Here is a 6,003-nt window from a genome sequence, read left to right as displayed (position 1 = left end):
AATATTCAACAAAACTTCAAGCATCTAAAGAAAGAACTTGAGAAAAACTATCATCTTTTATTCCGGATACTATATTTTCTTATATAAACCACGTTCAAATGAGCTGCCGCAGAATTAATATAGGTAAATGAAGAAAACAGGAGAGTCAGTAAAGGAAGAGAAAAAGTAGTGGTGAATGTGTGCATAGTATAGCATAAGAAAAGGATAGAACTGAGATTTAAGATATATCAAATAAATACACTGAAAGCAAAGAACAGAAAACCTATGTCATAGCACAGAAAAGGACTAATATCTGAAAACTATCAGCATAAATAAAAATTGAAAGCAAGGAAAGCTAGAAATAAAAACAAAATGAAATCTTTACATTCAATCAGAAACAAGCAAAGTGTTCAAAATTAGTCATTCTTGATAGAGAACAAACAAGAATAAACCATTTAGAACTACATCACCCTAAATACAACTCAATTTAAAGTATTCCCCCACTATTAATAAAAGGTTGAAAAATACTGTATAATAATATTGAATGGCATTGGAAAGTGAGAGGAAAAATGATTTCAAAGAGAATGTACCAAATATTATAAAAAGTGATTATCTCAAGATAGTGGAATTAAAATCAAGTTTTCTTTTTTCTGCCATGAAGTGAATGACTTGAGGAATTTTAAAAAGTCTTAATCTATGAATTCTGCACTAAAGACATTGTATAAAATGTCATTTATATTTGTGATACATTCTAGTTTACCCTTTATGTTGCAAGTCTATAAAGTGTATTCTTTTTCAAATTTAAGTAAAACTGTGAACCCATGACCAAAGATTTTCTACACCAGCAACTTAAGAACTGTAGCAATATGTCCAGAAAACTCCAAGTCAAATAGAAAATCTATACTAGGTGACTGGGATGACATTGACTTTGATTTCAATGACCACATGATCTAAATTACTAGTGTACACTTTCCAAAACCCAAGTCTCTGTAGAAGAATGATATCCTTTCACTGGAAATAAATTAGAAGCAACACACAACACAGTTGCTTTGTTGTTACATACATATATAAAGAAGCCTCCTGGAAATCCTTTCTCCTATCTCCCCAAAATAACAAGGCCAAAATCAAACTATTCACATGCATCTGGAACCAAGTTTTATCTGAACTCAGAAGATGTTAGCTATTCCTCTAATCATCTGAGGCAAGAACTGAAACCTGTGAAAGAAAAGCAATAATACATTTCATTGGAATATATTTTGTAAAGGAGGATTCTAATTCCTAAGGCTCTACTGCTCTAGACATCTATAGATTGCAAATCCAAATACCACAGCATCCTCCTCCCAAAGAGATTCCCACAGTACTTCGGGGACTCAGGGAAAAGGATTTGAGAACCAATGCAAAGAGAACAATCATGCAAAAATTCTGCATACAGGTAATCCTTGAAAGGAAAGTAAAGAGAGCGAGCACAGGAGGAGCAGGCAGGGTCCTACCCTGGGGGAGAAATCCACTCCAAAGGAATTAACTGACAAAGACACCAGAAAGGCCATCTTCCCAAAAGTAAAATGAGTAAAATGGAGCAAGCTAAGAAGGGAAAGTCAACAGGAATTAGAAGTGACAAATACTCAAAATAATGAGCTATATTAATTTGAGGAGATATGCGATGGTGAGACTTTGTCCCAAAGTGTCAATTTGAAAAGACTCCCCCTCTCATCTGGTCAACCCCAGCGCTGGAGGCAAACAGGCGGGTGGGACCCAGTGGGGAGGATAGCTCTCGACACACCAAATCCAAGAAAAACCGTGAGAATGCTCACTCTGAGATCGCCCCACCGCCGATAAGCGCAGGTGTACCTGCGGAAGCTCAGGTTACCAGGAAATATTACAGGGACACTGTGAATCTTCTCTGCCCACCTTTCCGGGAGCCCGGGTGCGGCCAGGGGCTAGGGGCGGGCGGCCGAGGGTGGCCACCAGCTCCCAGCGCTCCAGGACCGGGCGTGCGGACGGGCACACCTGGCTCCCAACACCAGTTGAAAGCAGTTAAAGTGAATGAAGGCGGACGCGGCGTCTGGCACCGTTCCATCCAAACACACAAAGGCGGATTTTCAAAATCCAGGGAGAGTTCAAACCATCGGACCCCTGGCGGGCGCCTTTCACTAAGGGGCACTTACCTTGGATCTGCCTTCGGGGCCGCGGCTTTCCCCAGGGGCGACGAGGCGCGAGGCGGCCAGGGGAAAGCCTCCGACCCAGACGGCGCCCTCTCGATCCTCCGCGAGCCGCCGAGCCGCCGAGCCGCCGTCGGCGCCCAGATGCAAAGGAGCGATCTTCCGAGCGAGCACAGCGCGGACCTCGCGCTCGCAGGCACCGCCTCGCCCGCCGCTGCCTGTGAAGTCTGGATCTGCCCGCCCGCACACCCGCTCGCGGCCAGAGCGGGCCGCGCGCTGCGCATGCCCAGTACCCGTGTGGGGCGAGAGCGAGCGTGCACTCGCGCGGCGCGCTGCCGCGGGCCAACTCCGCTCTCCGGGTCTTACCTGCAGCCGAGTGGCGGAGTATCTGGTCAACCCCAGCGCTGGAGGCAAACAGGCGGGTGGGACCCAGTGGGCGGGAGAGAGGAGGGAGGAAAGGAGGCAAGGCACGGTGCCCAGTTATCAAGGCGGTGATCAAAGCTGGACCACGGTTGCGGGCCGCCGACGGGTTTCCAGAAGTGCCCTAACAGGACTGACCAGCAGCCAGGAGACACTGGTAGAGGCTCGCCCCCGGGCAAGGTGTGATGCCCCGGGTGCACAACTCAAGCCCACTGTCCTAGGCTGTAAGCTTGGCACACTAAATGACTGGCCAGCCTTCAGTCTTCCTTCTCCGGCCCTCCAATCTCCCACCCTCGTCGCTTTCCTCTTTTTTGTCTCCTCAACTCATACTGTGAACTGATAGCATCCAAGGGCCTCCATTCGATCTTTAGGAGTTTCCACACTGCCTGTCCTTAGTGACAGCCAGCAAGTCCAGACCCGTTTGGCACGCCTGACCTGGATCATATTTTTCACATGGCTCTTGCTAAGAGCTAGATGTGGTCTGAAGTAGTAGAAGCTTCTTTCTAGTGCCTCTAGTAACTTAATCAACCCTGTAACCTTTGTTTCCTCCTTGAGTAGCTCACAGAGCCACTAAATGAGAAGTCTCTCGTCAGTGAACATTGTATTTCTTACTGTTGTAACTTCTTTAAAGTCAGTTGACTTCCAGAAGTCAACAGAAGACTCTAAAGGAAACTTGATTAAAACAGATTGGACCTGCTTGCTTTGTGAAGCATGGAAAAGGCAGTCGGGGGAAAGCAGATTTCAGGCCAGCGTGGACATTAAAACTATAATACTAAAAGTTGTAATCAATCTTAAGCCCAGTCCCCTATTTTAAGTAGGGATCCTTTCTCCAATATTCCCACCACACCACTATCCACTTGAATTTTTCCAGTGTTGGAAATCTCTGTATTTATCAATTTATATGTAATCACTATTGTTTCTTGAATATCTATGCCGGGAGCTAAGCACTTTTTATATATTATTTCTAATCCTTAAAATGAGATAGGGCTTATTATATCTATTTAGCACATTAGGAAGATGAGGCTCAGAAGTTTCATTCCTTTACAAAAGCCAATGCTGACGTCAGAATTAAAATTTAAGTCTGCTTAATTCTAAAGCCAAATCTTTTGATTTTGAACATCAAATCAACTTCCCTTAACTTGCATGACTGCTACTGGTTCTACTCTTAGAAACCACACAAAATTAATCTCATTCTTTATACACATTGCAAACCTTAAAATATTTTAAGCGAAATATTAAGTAACTACCAGAAGATCTTCTAATACTTCTTCTTCTTCAAAATCTCTGATTCCTTTCACTGTTCTTCAAATGGCATGGTGAGCCCTCATAACCACACTCTTTTTCCCTGTTTCAAATGTGCTTTGACTTCTCATTCTCCTTGAATTGTGCACTCAGATAAAAAAGAAACACACAATGTGCCAAGAACGAGCCATGGACTGATAATAAGCTCCTTTGATCAAACATGCCCTGCCAATAAGGCATCTCAAACCTGTATTAATTAGGCTTTTCTTTTAGCAAACATATTACCTACAGATCATATGGACATTAAATGAATAATAAAGGAATACTATGAACAACTCTATGTCCACAAATTTGATAACTTAAATGAAATTAACCAATTCCTTGAAAGATACAATTTGCCAAAACCCACACAAGAAGAATTAGACAATTTGAATAGGTCCATCTACTAAAAAAATTAAATCAATAACAGCATTCCAAAACAGAAAGCACAAGGCCAAGATGGGTTCACTGGTGAATTCTACCAAATATTTTATATTAAAATTATTAGAGTGACTGGTTAATAAAATCAAACCGATTTCGAGTGTACAATTCAATAATACGTCATATGTATATTGCATTGTGTGTTCACCACTCACAGTTAAATTTCCTTCCTCCATCAAATATTTGATCTCTTTTACTCCTATCTATCTACCTTCTACCCTAGTTACCTCAAGTAATCACTAAGCCACTGTCCATATCCATGAGTCTCTGAAAGATATGGAACGCTTCACGAATTTGTGTGTCATTCTTGCACAGGGGCCATGCTAATCTTCTCTGTATCATTCCAATTTTAGTATATGTGCCACCGAAGCTTTCTAACTCATTTTATGAGGCCAGCATTACCCTAATACCAACACCAAGCAAAAACACTACAAGAAAAGAAAATTATAAAGGCATTATAATGCAAGATAACTACAGACCAATATCTCCCGTGAATATAGATGGAAAAATCCTCAACAATATATTATCAAATCAAATCCAACAATATATTAAAAGAATTAAACATCATGATCGAATGCAATTTAATCTGGGTATGCAAGATTAGTTCAACATTTGAAAATCAATTAATGTAATTCGCGCATTAACAGGCTCAAAAATAAAAATCACATGATCATATCAATAGATGCATTAAAAGCATGTGACAAAATCTAACACTCAATTATAATAAAAACTCTCCATTGTGGAATAGAGGGGAAGTTTCTACAGCTGACGTCATACTTAATGGTGTGAAAATTAAAGCTTTGCCACTAAAAACCAAGTATAAGGCAAGGATGTCTCTCTTATTACTCTTTTCAAACATTATCCTGGAAGATCTAATGTAATAAGTCATGAAAATGAAATAAATTATGTACAGACTGGGAAAGAAGAAGTATGTTTTTGTTTATACATGACATGATTGTCTATCTATCAGATACAAAATAATTGAGCAAAAAACCCTCCTGGAACTATTAAACAATTATAGCAAGGTTACAGGATACATGACTAATATACAAAGTCCATTGATTTCCTATATACTAGCAATGAAAAGTGGAATTTGAAATTTGAAAACAATACCATTTAAATCAGCACAGTCTAAAGTGAAATACTTAATTATAAATCTAACTAAATATAAATAAGATCTATATGAGAAAAACTCAAAACTGATGAACAAAATCAGAGAAAAATTAAATAAGTGTAGAGGTAGTCCATATTTGTGGATAGGAAGATTCAAGATTGTCAATCTCGGTTCTTCACAACCTGATTTATAGATTCAATGCAATCTCAATCAAAATCTCAAGAAGTTATTTTGTGGACATTGACAAACTAAAGTTTATATGGAGAAGAAAAAGACAAAAAAAGCCATCACAATATTGAAGGAGAAGAACAAAGTTGGAGGACTGACTCTTGCTGACTTCAAGCCTTACTATAAAGCTAAGTAATTAAGACAGTGTAGTATTGGTGAGAGAATAGACAAATAGATCAATAGAATAGAATAGAGATCCCAGAAAAAGACCCACATAAATATAGTCAACTGATCTTTAACAAAGGAGCAATACAATGGAGCAAATACAATACAATGGAGGCAATACAATGGAGCAAAAAAAGTCTAACAAATAGTGTTTGAACATCTGGACACTCAAATGTGAAAAAAATGAATCTAGACACAGACTTTATACCCTTTATA

At 40.0% G+C, this 6,003-nt stretch overlaps 1 non-coding gene across 1 annotated transcript; it reads right to left on the bottom strand.

Moving 5' to 3' along the window:
- Nucleotides 1-4,550: 4,550 nt before the first annotated feature.
- On the bottom strand, nt 4,551-4,661 carry LOC111747275. Its single transcript, XR_002783458.1, has one exon. It is a non-coding gene; the product is annotated as a U6 spliceosomal RNA (small nuclear RNA).
- Nucleotides 4,662-6,003: the final 1,342 nt, after the last annotated feature.

This window comes from Pteropus vampyrus, unplaced genomic scaffold (assembly GCF_000151845.1).
Source record: "Pteropus vampyrus isolate Shadow unplaced genomic scaffold, Pvam_2.0 Scaffold216, whole genome shotgun sequence".
Lineage (NCBI taxonomy): Eukaryota > Metazoa > Chordata > Mammalia > Chiroptera > Pteropodidae > Pteropus > Pteropus vampyrus.
The sequence above is the reverse complement of the archived record's forward strand: the minus strand, read 5'-3'. Positions and strand labels throughout refer to the sequence as shown.